Consider the following 14,830-nt stretch of genomic DNA (forward strand, 5'->3'; position numbering starts at 1 on the left):
GAGAAAAATAATAAAGCAAAAAATAAATACCACTGATCCTCACAAAGGTTGCAGGAGAGGGGGTGCTGCATTTAGGCTGGGTGAACCCTCAAAATTGCCCCTATGAGTGTGAGCCTGAATGGTTGTCCTTTGTCTCCTTGTGCCCTGCGATTGGCTGGCCACCAATTCAGGGTGTCCTTAACCTACTGCCCATTGTTGGCTGGGATGGGCTCCAGCACCCCTCTTGTGAGGATAAGTGGTTTGGAAAATGAACCATTAAATTCCTCTAACCCTAACCCAGGGATTCATCAAAATAATCATTAATTAGACCTTTAACAATGGCAGACCCTCAGAATACCTCAAATATATGTAATTGTATCCTAAATGCACAAAGGCATTTTGGCACTCGCGTGTGTTGAATTAGTCAAGGAGCGATCCGTTTTTTTCTTCTTTAAACTCTGTGGAGGCAGTTAAATATACTTCTGGGCACCACGACCTTCCATTATATTTATTCTGGCCTCTCACCATTAATTACACATAAACTATAAGAAGTAGTACAGTTTTCTTCACATTGCGGACTTAATGGCATTCAGTTTTTTGTTGTTGATGTTTTTTTTAATTAAATGACGCAGGCACGACATTCTGGTATCCGTGTTCTGTCAGGCCATCAACATTACACTCAATCGCTTGTGTATGCGTCCAACATTGACTCAAGCAATGTAAACGGAACGTTGGTATTTGTGGAAGCCCTCCAATTCATTTTAAATAGGAAAGGCTGGCAGTAAATGATCATATTTAAGAGCCATTGACGGAGATAGACGTCCGATTCATTCCAACTGGTGAATGGTTGGCAGTAAGCGTTCAATGCCAATGAGTTGAAATTCTTCTTGGGTAAGTACGTAACTATTTTTGGTCATTGGGCAAACTTAGCTTGCATATCATTAATCAGGATGAATCCGTGGTACTAAATGGACTGTTGGCCAGCCAATTGCCGTTAACTAGGTCCAGGTCGGTCCACCTGTGTGGAGTTTGGATGTTCTCCCCGTGTGTGGGTTTTCTCCGGGTACTCCGTTTTCCTCCCACATTCCAAAGACATGCATGGTAGGCTGATTGGACACACAAAATTGCCCCTAGATATGAGTGTGTGAGTGAATGGTTGTCAGTCTCCTTGTGCCCTGGGATTGGCTGGCCACCAATTCAGGGTGTCCCCCGCTTCTGGCCCGAAGTCAGCTGGGATAGGCTCCAGCACCCCCGGCGACCTTGTTGAGGATAAAGTGGTTCAGAAAATGAGATGAGGATTACATAATGGGTTTTTTGTATTCATTTTCTGAACCACTTATCATCACAAGGGGTATGCTGGAGCCTATCCCAGCTAACTACGGGCACCAATCAGGGGACACCTTGAAATGGTGGCCAGCCAATCGCAGTATTTTTAAACTAATAATTGACTTTATTTTAAAATTAAGGAATCCAAAAATGTAGAAACAAATTTAAAAACTAAATTTACTACACAATGCAATATCTCACTTCATGTTTGGTTCGGCTCATTTAGGGGCCACTTGCTGTCGATTTTGATTCAAGTTCCTATTGATATTGGGTCATTTATATGTAATGTCCTGTTGCATTATAGACATTCCATGCTCACTCATGCCCTATTCAGTTCAGTTCATTTCTTGTTAATTTGGGGCATTTTATGAGACATATATTATATCCATTTTGGAGAATTTCTGGGTCACTTCCTTTTCTCATTGAGGCTTTCACTTACTATTGATTTTGGAGCATTTCTGACTCACTCATTTGGAGTCTTTCTAAATCACTTTGTGTTATTTTTGAGTCACTTTGTGTTTTGGAGCATTTATGGATAACCTCCTGTAGATTTTAGTTCACTTCCTATATTTTTGGCTCATTTGTGGGGCACTCCTTGTTGATTTTGGTCACTTCCTATTGCTTCACGTACAATTCCAGATCAATGTTGATTTGGGGCAATATTACATAAATCTATTTTGATTTGGGGGTATCCATGGATAACTTTGGGTTCCTAAATGTTCATTTTTGGGCATTTCCATATGAAATAATCTGGTTGTTTGCTCCAATTACTTAAAAAAAATTTTTTTAAATGAGTGCCCTGTTCAGGTAAATACAAATGTCTGAACTCTTCACTTGTGAATAGTTATAGTTTATTCACAGATTTGTAAAAGCTGACAGACATCTGATTGGTGAGGAATGGTGGGATGTGCCTGAGGTGAATCAGTGTGTAAATTTGCATTGGCACGGGCACTTTGACTTTCAGTCAACTAGCTCACGCTCTCTTCCTCTGGCCTACATGCAAAAACTGCGATAAGGGTGGGAAAAAGAGAGCATCTAAATGAACTGAAAGCACAAAGTGAGATATAAAGTAGGAGTAGTAAAGGTCCAGCTTCGTAATTTGGAATATGGTAGAAAAGTCTATTCACTATTTAGTTTAATTCAAAATGTGACATTGATTTTATAATATCCGACAATATTTTTTCATAAGGCAAGTTGGTGCTTTTATTATAATGCATTTTACAAAAAATTCCTTATTGCGATGCTGAATTTATTCATTTATATTACTAGTTTTTTATTTAATAATTTGTATTCTTTTATTAAAAAACACAAACATATATAGATATATAGATATATTTTTTACCTATTATATTGTATGTACCAAAATATATACCGTACTTGTCTTTTTTTAATAAATCAAATGTAAATACATCGCTCATGATGTCATCATCAATATCACATGATAATTGATTAGTTCTTCATCAGTCGATTCTTCACGCCCGCCCTTATTGGCAAGCATAGCGGTGCATAACGATGGAAACCTCGACGAAGATGGGTTTGATACAACTGGTCAGCATCACTTTCTGAATTGAACAACAGAAATAAGATTTTCCATTATATTCTAGTTTATTGAAATACAAACCCACAGTGATTATGCAATTCACCTTTACTAAATAAGTCCTAAAAGTTAACTTCTTGATTGCAAAATGTAAAAAATACAAAACATACAGAGAGCAGGAAATTGATATCTTATTTAGAAAATTAATCAAATATCACCCATATAGTACCTAAATAGCTATAGCATCACTTATGACAAACTACATCAATGTTGGAATATACAATAGATTAGATTAGATTAGATAACTTTATTCATCCCGTATTTGGGAAATTTCACTGTCACAGTAGCAAGAGGGTGAGAATACAGACACAGGAAAAGACATTTCAGACATAAATAAATAGGTAATACAAGCGATCATTGGTTTACCCGTCCAAATGGATTAGGCATGTATCCCCATCATTGAGTTATTGTATCAATGGGGAAGCTTCCAAAATGACGTGACGCCCAGATGAAGCAGATGATTCGAGTGTGTCTTGCAGATGGCTGAACCCATTAACAAAGTGCTGGGAACTTCCTTCTGAAGCCAAAGCTTTTGGTCCCGCGACAGATTCTGCGCAAAGAGATGAGAACATTCCCTTCCGCTGCACATATTTTCTTTATTATATAAGCACGGAAATAATGCCACGTGTGTTGGGCCGGCCAAACTCAACTTGTTACTGCTGCTCTCAGCACAATTTAGTTCACGGAAGACACAAACTTGTAGACGTTTCAGTTATTCCAATTATCTTATTGTCCCATATTGGAAAAGGTGCTATCGCTAAATATGAGTAAATAGCGACAATATAATTAAAATGTGGTCTCTTGTAAATAAATAAACATTCAAACGTTTCAAAAACAGCCGTTCATTTTTTTTAACTCATTGCCTGCCTCTAACAATAATCTCTCATCTCATTTTCTGAACCGCTTTATACTCACCAGTTTCGCGGGGGTGCTGGAGCCTAACCCAGCTGAATTGGTGGCCAGCCAATCGCAGGGCACAAGGATACAAACAACCATTCAGGCTCACACTCATACCTAGGGGCAATTTGGAGTGTCCAATCAGCCTACCATGCATGTCTTTGGAATGTGGGAGGAAACCGTAGTACCCCGAGAAAACCCACACAGGCCCAGGGAGAACATGCAAACTCCACACAGGTGGACCGACCTGGATTTGAACCCAGGTTTCGATCGTGTAGGGACATGTTCTCCCCGGGCTTGCATGGGTTTTCCTATGATTGACTAGCCAACAATTCAGGGTGTCCCCCCACCTCGTGCCCATTGGGTTAGCTGGATTAGGCTCCAGCACCCCCAACCCTTATGATCAGGCAAATAACAAACAAAAAAATTCTCATTTCAAGTCATTTCAGTTAAAATTTAAAAAGTGCTTCTGATTGACATTTATCTATAAGCAAAGTGCTGACATTATTTGTCAATTACTCATATAAATTCTTGAAACAAACTAAACAAAATGTCAATGAAGGAATATAAGGAGCATCTCAAGTGTCTTTCATATTCTACAGTCTACATCACATGTGTCAAAGTGACGACCCGGGGGCCAAATCTGGCCCGCCGCATCATTTTGTGTGGCCCAGGAAAGTAAATCATGAGTGCAGACTTTCTGTTTCAGGATCAAATTAAAGAGTATAGATGTATGTTAAATTTCCTGATTTTCCCCCTTTTAAATCAATAATTGTAATTTTTAAATCATTTTTTTCTGTGTTTTTAGTTCAAAAATCATTTTTTAAAATCTAAAAATATATTTAAAAAAGATAAAATAAACATTGTTTTAGATCTATAAAAAAACTGAATATTCAGGGCTTTTAATCCAGTTCTTTTAATCCATTTATTTAAAAAATCTAAATATTATATCTAAAATGGTCCGGCCCACGTGAAATCGAGTTGACGTTAAAGCGGTCCGGAACCAACCCGAGTCTGACACCCTACATGCATTGAGAAAAATATTATATCAGCTTGCAAAATTTGCCTTCAGACTTTTTTTTTATCGATATCAGCCTTTGAAAATCCCATATCGGTCAAGCGCTATAGTAAACTAATTTGTTAACATTATAGAAAATAAAAGAAATCCTCACATGAGAAAACGGCGACACAGATTCTAGTTTTATCTCCATGTCATTTCACTAAAAAAGTCAAAAAGAATAAGGTCAGACAAAGTGTGCCTAAAGCAACTCGAGTTGTGCCAGTGGTTTCATATCCGTGCTTATGTGTTGGCACGCCATACAGCGGGAGCAGCTGCATCCTCATGTGTTACCCAGCTGTTCTTACACAGCCTTGCGGGTCTCAAATGGACGGAAATGCAAATATGGGACAGCTATTGGCGTCAATGGCAGCCAGGGATTTAAAACAACCAGTGATTCGGACTCAATGTTGGTGTGATGAAATGGAAGCCAGCTCAGGAAGTAACTCATCATGATGGCTTTCCCACCACCGATACACAAAGTGCCTTTTGTTTGACCCACTGCCACCCATTCATTGGCCAATATTCAAAGAGAGCGCAGGGTCACGGCAAAGGGATTAGGGTCACCCCTAGAGGCATGGGGGGGTGGGCTGGAGAGACGTGGGAGGGGGTCAGGGTGAAGGTTGAGTGGCTCAATCAATTTTATACATAACACTAAATTAGACCAATTATTTTGATGTTCCGTGAGTGCAACTCAGAAGGATATCCTGTCAACAAAAGCAGTTAAGCATCGATGAATCCTTTATATGGCAATTATTTTCGGCAAGGCTATATTATCAATTCTTGAAAATCTGCCAACAATTCAATACCTCACAATGTATTAACTAGGGGAAATAAGCATGTTTCAATGTAAAGTATTTCCTTATTTCAGAATGATCACTTGCAACATGCTTATTTATTTATATATTTATGTATATATTTATGAATGTATTTATTTATTTATATATGTATTTATTTATATATTTATTTATGTATTTATTAATGTATTTATTTATTTATGTATTTATTTATTACCTATCCATTTATGTCTAAAATGTCTTTTCCTGTGTCTGCATTCTCACCCTCTTGTTACTGTGACAATGAAATTTCCCGAATACGGGATGAATAAAGTTATCTAATCAAATCTACCCAGTTGCCATTTTACTGTTAGCTTCCCATGACAGTGAGCAAACCATTCTACTTCAGGTGGTGTGCAATGGTGTGTAAGATAAAATATTTATTTGATTTGTTCTTTGGACAATATTCTTGTAAATCTTGATTATTTTGTTGCTTTGTAGCGCTTTGAAATAACAATTATGAAGAAATAAATCTAAAGCTTTATCACTCGACTCCAATCACTTGATTGGATTGGATTGGATAACTTTTATTCATCCCGTATTTGGGAAATTTCATTGTGACAGTAGCAAGAAAAGGCATAAATGATTGATATTGATATGTCTATGGCAAGATTGTGTGATCAGAGTGAGGAAAGCCCTGGTTAATAACATAATTTTCTTTGAATTAATAATAATAATCATTGGGTTTTTTAAAATTATTTTATATATAAATTAAAATAAACAAATGAACACAATCACAGTCTATGGCCCTTATTAAAAATAATAAGGGTTTTCTTTCCATTTCATTTACCCACACAACTGAGCCAAGTTCGCATATATTTCAAAAAATTAAAAAAAGATAGAAAAAGGAAATTAATGCTGAAAGAAAAATGTGTTGGACAAATTGATCTGCAATGTGAATGCAGCCTATGACACAAAAAAAGTAGTCTGAATGGTCACACCAAGTTTGAATATAACCAAAAAACTGATATTTACGGAATCAAACCTGCGGTGTAAACCCAACCTTACACTTGCCTGCGACCTAAGTCACCGAATTTTTGGAGTCAATACCGAGACAAGAACAAGATCCTGAAAATGTAGTCTTCAGACCAATCTTGTCTCGAGAGTTACATCATCATTTTTGCCCATAAACTGACATTTTCTTACAATGCGAACAGCCCAATACTGATGTTTTTAAATCCAATCCGGATCTTTTTCCATATGTGGATACAATTTCGATATGTATCCAATGATATATACTATGCATGCTCATTCATACACATCCAAACTGTATGTCATCAACAAATATCACCGATGTTCGACTACACAAACAACTCATGCAAGTGGGCAATGACGTTAGAAAGGCACAAGAAAGATGTTTTACTTCTTGATAGTGCATCTGAGGCAAAAACGGGCCTCAATAGCCATAAAATCATAAAAATGGTCCTCAATAGCCCTAAAATCCTCAAAAAATGGTTCCTCAATAGCCCTAAAATCTTTAAAAAAAAATGGGCATCAATAGGCTTAAAATCCTCAAAAGAATGGACCTCAATATCCATAAAATCCTGAAAAAAATGGTTCCTCAATAGCCCTAAAATCCTCAAAAAAATGGGCCTCAAAAGCCATAAAATCCTCAAAAAATGGTTCCTCAATAGCCCTAAAATCCTCAAAAAATGGTTCCTCAATAGCCCTAAAATCCTCAAAAAACGGTTCCTCAATAGCCCTAAAATCCTCAAAAAATGGGCCTCAGTAGCCCTAAATTCCTCAAAAAATGACCTCCAGAAGACCCCATATTTACTTCCTTAAACACTGCAACCTATGATGACATTTTCTTCACTCTGCAAGTTCCTTATGTTTGCATATTATGAGCAGCGGCACAAAAATAGAACAAAAAATGAACTGGCATTACGACGCGACTATGTGTAATTTCATAGCAAAACAAGAAATGCTAACAACATCCATCCGCTTCGAATCACAGTTATAGTTTAAATGAACTAACAATACACAGGTTCAAGACTGTGTTCATACATTGATATATGTATGAGTCATTATTCCTGAAAGTTCCATCAACATTGCTTAACAATGGTTAGAGAGCACCAAAACAAAACCTTCTGTGAGAAGAAATGGACAGCAGAGAAGTTTCGTGTTATCATCCCAGACTCCGGAAATTAATCGTCCGCAATCTCGCTGGAATCTACACATTCTTGCCACATGTAGATATATCAATAACAGTGATGCGACCGTGAGGGATGTGACTGAGTGATCTGGAATGTGCAGAATGTACAAAGTACCTGCTGACAGGCCAGTCCATAATTTGAATAGCACACATGAGTAACTCAAGAAAATCTCTGCCAGTGAACTGTAGTAACCCTTAGCTAAGGTGAGGCCATATTTCTCAGCCAATCACAATGGACAAAAATCAGGCCGTATGCTCAGAGCCAATCACCTCTGTTGTTTTTTTTTTTTTTTTACTTTCCATCCTCCTTTGCTTTCTTTCAGTTTTATCACTCATTCTTCCAATTGCCCAATTGCCCGCCGGGCGGAAGTTAGGTTACTGTCGGTTGGTGTGCGCCACTCATTTCTTTTGTCCTTGTATCTCTTCTAAGCTGCACGACCACGCCATTATGTGGCACGTATTCATTTCCACGGGACACAAAAGCCAAGGGGAAATCCGTGCCCACGTGCTTGACACCAGGTCACCACCAGAGGACATTTATTGCCTCTCAACTTAGAAAAAAATAAATAAAACCTAGAAACTGCCCCTGCGTGTGACGAGATGTATACTTAGCAGGGACACTGTAATTTGAAGCGGGAATGCCGACATCTGTGGACGTTGGTTACGTAATCTGCGTCAAGCCAAGACAGGACCGCGTCTGTTGCGTCCCCGCCTCGCATTCCCACAGAATCCTAGAACATTGAGTCAAGACTCAGGTGGTCCGTTCCCATACGTGAGCGGGATGGAAAGGTTGAGAGAGATCAGTTCCTCAAAACATCTCTTGTTTGATTTGGAGACCTTCCTCTGCGGGAAAGTAATAGAAAACGGCGCGTTTGTTTTGAATCCCAAACAAAGGCAATGATGGGAAAGTGATTGACGGAGTTGATTTGAGTTCACTGGCAGCATAGATCGCTTGTATCTCAGGTTTATATGTCCAATAGAGCTGTTCTAACATTTCTTTTAATTGAGGTCACCGCCACCATAGAGCACTACTAGCTCAGTTTCCGAGTCTTGGAGATTGACGTCATGAAAACTTCCCGTATTTCATCAAATTAATCAAGGGCCTCGCTTCAAAGGCAACAGGCAGCTGTTCTTTTCATTGTGTTCTTGCGTGTTTCTCATACTTTTTGTTGTTCTTTTGCATCTTTGTAATTCAAGACGCTTATCTTTCAAGGACATGTTTTATCCTGCTTTAAAAAAATAAAAATAATGAACTAGGGTTGTCACAATTGCATATTTTTTGATGTGAGTACGAGTCACTTGACAGTGGGAATTTGTGGATAATGAGCCATGAGCCGATGCCGCAAAAATGTATCATGGATGGAAAATAACAACATCAAAATGTCTTCTTTATATTACAAATTTGAACATAGCTATCCTAGTATCATAGTCATATTAGAGGGTTATTAGTATACATTAGTTTCACTATTCCCATCCAATTTGACAGAGTTAAAAATGGATTGTATGTCAATCGTCGTCCAAAGGCAATGAGTCAATATTCATTCTTCATTTTCTGAACCGCTTATCCTCACAAAGGCCGTAGGGGGTGCTGGAGCATAACCCAGAGATGACCAATTGCAGGGCACGAAGACAACCATTCACACTCACACTCATATCTAGGGGCAATTTAGAAAGTTCAAACTGCCTACCACGAATGTTTTGGAATGTAAGAGGAAACCGAAGTAGCCAGAGAAAACCCACACAAGCCCGGGGAGAACATCCAAACTCCATACAGACAAACCAGCCTGGAGTCGAACCCCTAACCCCAGAATTGTGAGGCCGACATGCTAACCCACAGGTGTCAAAGTGGCGGCCCGGGGGCCAAATCTGGCCCGCCGCATCATTTTGTGTGGCCCGGGAAAGTCAATCATGAGTGCCGACTTTCTGTTTTAGGATCAAATTAAAATAAAGATTATAGATGTATATTATATTTCCTGATTTTACCCCTTGTAAAACAATAATTTCATTTTTTAATCATTTTTTTCTGTGTTTTTTGTTCAACAATCATTTTGTAATATCTAAAAAATATTTTTTGTTTTCCACTTTAATATGGAAAATAATTAAAGAAAAATTTGGTTTCCTTTTGAAATGAAAAACAAATGATTAAAATAAATTTTGTCTTACTAAGAAAAAAAACTCAAATAAACATTGTTTTTAATGTTGCTTTTAATCCAGTTCTTTTAATCCATTTATATTTAAAAAATCTAAATATTATATCTAAAATGGTCCGGCCCACATGAAATCGAGTTGACGTTAATGTGGCCCCGAACCAACCCGAGTCTGACACCCTTGTGCTAACCACTCAACCACTCAATGAGTAAATACAACATAATATATTCCTGTATTAAGAAAAAAAACACCATCATCATCAAAATACCATCTTTACCTCTGAAAATTTGCTGATCGGGTACAACATCTGATCACGTAAACAGATTAAGTACATCCCTTATGAAAATATATATATTTTTTAAATTCAAAGCATGCATTGCATTGTCAAGCACCATTGCAAGATCAGGAAACAATTTGTAATATTTTTCATTGGTATCTTGTCTAAAATCCAAGTATGTATTACATCATTAACTACCCCAACGATGAAACATCAGGAGACATTTAACAAGATTTTCATTGGTAGCTTCCCTAATGACTAACGCTTATTTTTTTTAAAAATTTAATTGCCAGTATTTCAGACGTCTTGTTGCTACATGCTCCAATATCACCTGAACATGTTTGGCAGGCACAGAACAGTGACGACCAAATTAACACGAATGTTAAAAATTATTCAGTTTTGGATATGAAACTATCTATCAAGACCACATTGTTGTTGATGAGTTTTAACTCATTGATGCCCACAAGGATGTAATTGTGAAGAACAGCCCTCCCTGATCAGAACTGAGCGGTATTCTGTTGTTGGACATGTGATTGGCGTTCATCAGAGATTGTCAATAAAGAGCACCATGTTGAGCCATGAGGGTGTCCACCTGTCAAGTTTATTACTAGTGACAGCCAAGAGGTAAAACACCCTTTTGGAATTTTACGTGCAAGGAGAACGGCAATTCCCAAATGGCGTTCTGCCCTTTCTTTTCTTTTGTCCATTTTTATTACATTCAAAGATGTTAGGGCTTGGTTTTGTTGTTTTTTTGCCCCTTTGTGACCCGTCCATGTTGAGTTCGCATGTCGTCTAGGACTTAAATGTGGGGAAGCAAGCAAATAAGGACAGGGAGTGGAGTGTGCTAACAAAAACTTTCATGACTAAGGCAGGATTATCAGAAAATAACAAAAACTTTGAAATCAAATAAGAAAATCGAACCTAACAGGAAGGACGTGGGTAAAAGGATCACGGGACGCGGCTATAACAACACAGATGATCCGACCATACTGACCAAACATACAGGTTTTAAATAGACATACATGGGTTGATTACAGGTGAACTCAATGGGAAATCACATGGACAGGTAACACTGGGGGGGGGAAACATAGCAAAAGCAATCCCTCACAGAAAGTCCTGATTCCATGGATGTCCCAACTGTAAAGGGAGGGGTGGATTACACAAATTGGAACGTCAGAATTCTCAAAACACATTCAGAATCTCAAAACAGAAGGCACAAGCACTGGGCACATCTTGTTTTGAATAAGGATAAACAAAATGGCCTTCATTGGTGGCAAGAAATGAAATGATGGTGACTCTTTGTCTAAAGCAGGGTTGTCCAAACTATGGGTTTTCATTCCAAACCATCAAGAGGACCCCTATTCACCAATCTGGTGTCCTACAAGTGCAATCAGTGGATTGCAGTCAGGTGCTTCTTGTTTTCTGCAGAAACCTCATTGGTCAAAATCCCTGTGCTGGATCGGTTGGAACACACCCAAAAGTTTTGTAAGTGTCTTATCAGTCAAAATGGATTGGGCGTCTATCATCGTCAATGGATGCCATTAAATATTTTTGTTGTATTTATTTAATTTTTGCATTGTCATTGACCGCATTGACCGCACTTCACCTGCCCTGCTCACGCACAAAACATGTGTTAGCATTAAAAGATTAAGAATAAATCCTCTACTGTAGTCTTTACAAGGGATGAAGTTTGCTTTGAGGTGGAATCTGTCCACCGTTGACACGCCACTGTGTTTTTGATCTTTATATCTTATGAATGAGCCCATGTGATTGGGCGGGACAAATCCCTCCTACACTACTATAAATGTTATGGGAAAGTTCCACAGCCCAACCTGACCAATTCACACCATACAAATTCCCTGCATTAACATGATTGCTAGCTTGTAGTGTCCATTTTAGTTTAAGAGTTAAAATCAGGAAATGAGCAGCTTACTTCATTAAAGGTGCAATATGTGAGACCAATTTTGCATTTAAATCTCAAACTGCAACTTGAAGAAATTGTGCGGGTAGCTTTGCTGTGCTGCTCCATTTACTTGTAGTGCAAGTGCACACAAGTACTGATTTTTATTGCAATTATACATATACTTTTTCTACAATTACCCATTATAGTAGTACATGTACTTGTAGTCTAAGTAGACACAACTACAAGTGTTTGAAGTACAAGCACATGTACTGGTTGGTATGTGTATCTGTAGTACTAATACAGTTACTTGTAGTCCGAGTACACATGCTTGTAGCACAAATGCAAGTACATGTAGTACTATCACACAAACTTATACCACAAGTACCCTCCCATGTAGTACAAGTGTGAGTACACATACATACTTATAGTAGAGGTACATCATCAGCATCTCCACGTAACTTCTACAGAAATGGCATTGTCTAGTATTCAAATTAATAAAAGGAAAAAATAATAACAAAATTATGTAACAATAAGATATTATATATATATATATATATATATATATATATATATATATATATATATATATATATATATATATATATATATATATATATATATATATATATATATATATATATATATATATTAGTATTACAAATAGGTAATAGGGTGTCCCCTCCCTGGTGCCCGTAGTTGGCACGGCACCCTGCGTGACCCTTGTGAGGATAAGCAGTTGAATGAAAAATGAATAGTCCATTTCCATCTTTAGGGCTAAGCAAAAAAATACAAACAATTGCATTTATCTATTCAAACTTTCCTAACTGCAACTGTAAGCTCATTTTAAGCTGTGTGCTCTTCAAAATAAAACTGTTTCAACACCCATTCTTGTGGAATTCAAGTGAGTTACTGTACAAGGGTTTTTATTCCCTTCACAGCTTGCTTTGTATTCCTCATATTTGTTCCCATGAGAAAGTCACAGCCTTCTCGCCAGAGTAAAAGGCAAAATCTTCAGCATCTTTTTGTATTCTCACTAGAATAAAGTATTGTTTCATTGACCTCGCTGGTCAAATTTGTTCCATTATTTTAATTATTTTAGCCCATAAACAGGCCACCCGATGGTGCAGTGGTTATCCCACCTGACCTTGGTGTGGGCAGTCTGGGCTCGATTCCCACTTGGTGGCAGTGTGAGTGGTTGTCTGTCTGCCATTTATTGGCTAAATGAAGATAGAAACTAAGGCAGGATTGATTACTTGGTGAATTATAAAATAATCAATCATCAAATAAATTGAGAAATATTTTGATATTGTTGACCTCAGGTTTGGCCTTGACTTATTTGTGGAATAAAATCTCAATTGGCTGTTCTATATGTTGTTTTGTTATTCAATATGGAGAGAAACCCTACATGTGGTCAGCAAAGAGTTCAAAATTTCAAATGCTGTGTAAAAAGTGGATGAGCAGATCGATTAATATTCCATTTAACTTCCAAGCATCTCAAAAACTTGTTCAATGGAAGAGAGGCATGACTCAACTTGAGAAAATCGTAATGGAACCCAATGGGAAATGTTCCTATGCTGCAAACGACAAGATGTGATTTTGTGCCACATGACTGAAACGGAGGATTTGGAAAAAAAATGCTCGAGAATTGAGTGGGCTGGCTGGACTCACTGAGCCACATTTTTTTTTCAACAGGACATTAACTCATTCACGGCCACCGTTGGCCATAAGTGTCCAATCCATTTGCTGGAGCCTATCCCAGTTAACTACAGGCTCCAGGCTGGGGACACTCTAAATCGGTAGCCAGCCAATCACAGAGCATAAGGAGAGGGTTCAATCAGCCTACATGCATGCTTTTGGGATGTGGGAGAAAACCGTAGTACCGATAGAAAACACACACAGTGAGGCCCAACCTGGAGTCGAACCCCTAACCCCAGAATTGTGAGGCCAAAGCGCAAACCACTCGTCCGCCCGGCCACCTATTTTTAATACTCGGTTAAAAAAATAATTTAAAAATGGATAAATAGGCGGATTGAGTGGTTAGCACGTCGGCCTCACGGCTCTGGGGTCCTGGGTTCAAATCCAGGTCGGTCCACCTGTGTGGAGTTTCCATGTTCTGCCTACGTGGGTTTTCTCCGGGTACTCCGGTTAACTCGAGCATTCCAAAATTTCTCTGAATTGCCCCTTAGTAGGAGTGTAAGAGTATATGGTTGTCTGTCTCCTCGTGCCCTGCGATTGGCTGGCCACCGAATCAGCTGGGATAGGCTCCAGCACCCCTCGTGAGCCTAGTGAGGATATAGTGATTCAGAAAATGAATGAATGAATAGATAAATAGATGAATATATAATAAGGCTGCCCAGGGGAAGAGTGGTTAGCACGTTTGCCCCCACAGTTCTGACATTGAGGGTTCAATCCCCACGGTTCTGATCTTCATGTGTGGAGTTTGTATGTTCTCTACGGGCCTGTGTGGGTTTTCTCCAGGGATGGCCTGGCAGAGAGCTGCTTGCGCCTCCCTGTTTAGATGGATCAGACGTCTAGCCCCAATCTCTGACGGTGTTTATTTCCATCCAATGCAGCACGTGCTCACTCACCCACCTTTCCATTAGCACTGTTTTGTTTTGCTTGCAGTCATAAAAGTAGAGTAAATCAATGTGCCAT

This window comes from Stigmatopora argus, chromosome 5, assembly GCF_051989625.1.
Source record: "Stigmatopora argus isolate UIUO_Sarg chromosome 5, RoL_Sarg_1.0, whole genome shotgun sequence".
Lineage (NCBI taxonomy): Eukaryota > Metazoa > Chordata > Actinopteri > Syngnathiformes > Syngnathidae > Stigmatopora > Stigmatopora argus.